Source organism: Colobus angolensis, unplaced genomic scaffold (assembly GCF_000951035.1).
Source record: "Colobus angolensis palliatus isolate OR3802 unplaced genomic scaffold, Cang.pa_1.0 Scaffold477, whole genome shotgun sequence".
Taxonomy (NCBI): domain Eukaryota; kingdom Metazoa; phylum Chordata; class Mammalia; order Primates; family Cercopithecidae; genus Colobus; species Colobus angolensis.
The window spans coordinates 104,480-104,856 of NW_012118232.1; the positions used below are offsets into that span (position 1 = coordinate 104,480).

A 377-nucleotide genomic window follows, 5' to 3' on the forward strand; every position below is an offset into this window, starting at 1 on the left:
AGTGGCTCATGCCTGTAATCCTAACACTTTGGGAGGCTAAGGCGGGCGGATTGCCTGAGCTCAGGAGTTCAAGACCCAGCATGGGCAACATGGCAGAACCCCATCTCTACTGAAAATACAAAAAAATTAGCCAGGTGTGCTGGCATGTGTCTATAGTCGGGAGGCTGATTCTAGAGAATCACCTGAACCCAGGGGATGGAGGTTGCAGTGAGCCGAGATCACGCCACTACATTCCAGCCTGGACGACAGAGCGAGACTCTCTCAAAAGAAGAAAAAAGAAACGTGGCCGGGCGCGGTGGCTCAAGCCTGTAATCCCAGCACTTTGGGAGGCCAAGACGGGCAGATCACGAGGTCAGGAGATTGAGACCATCCTGGCT

The 377-nt window shown here is 53.6% G+C and overlaps 1 protein-coding gene across 1 annotated transcript in view; it reads right to left on the reverse strand.

Moving 5' to 3' along the window:
* RPL29 (ribosomal protein L29) overlaps positions 1 to 377 on the reverse strand; it is a 5,684-nt gene that overhangs the window by 1,053 nt on the left and 4,254 nt on the right. The gene's annotated exons all lie outside the window — the stretch shown is intronic.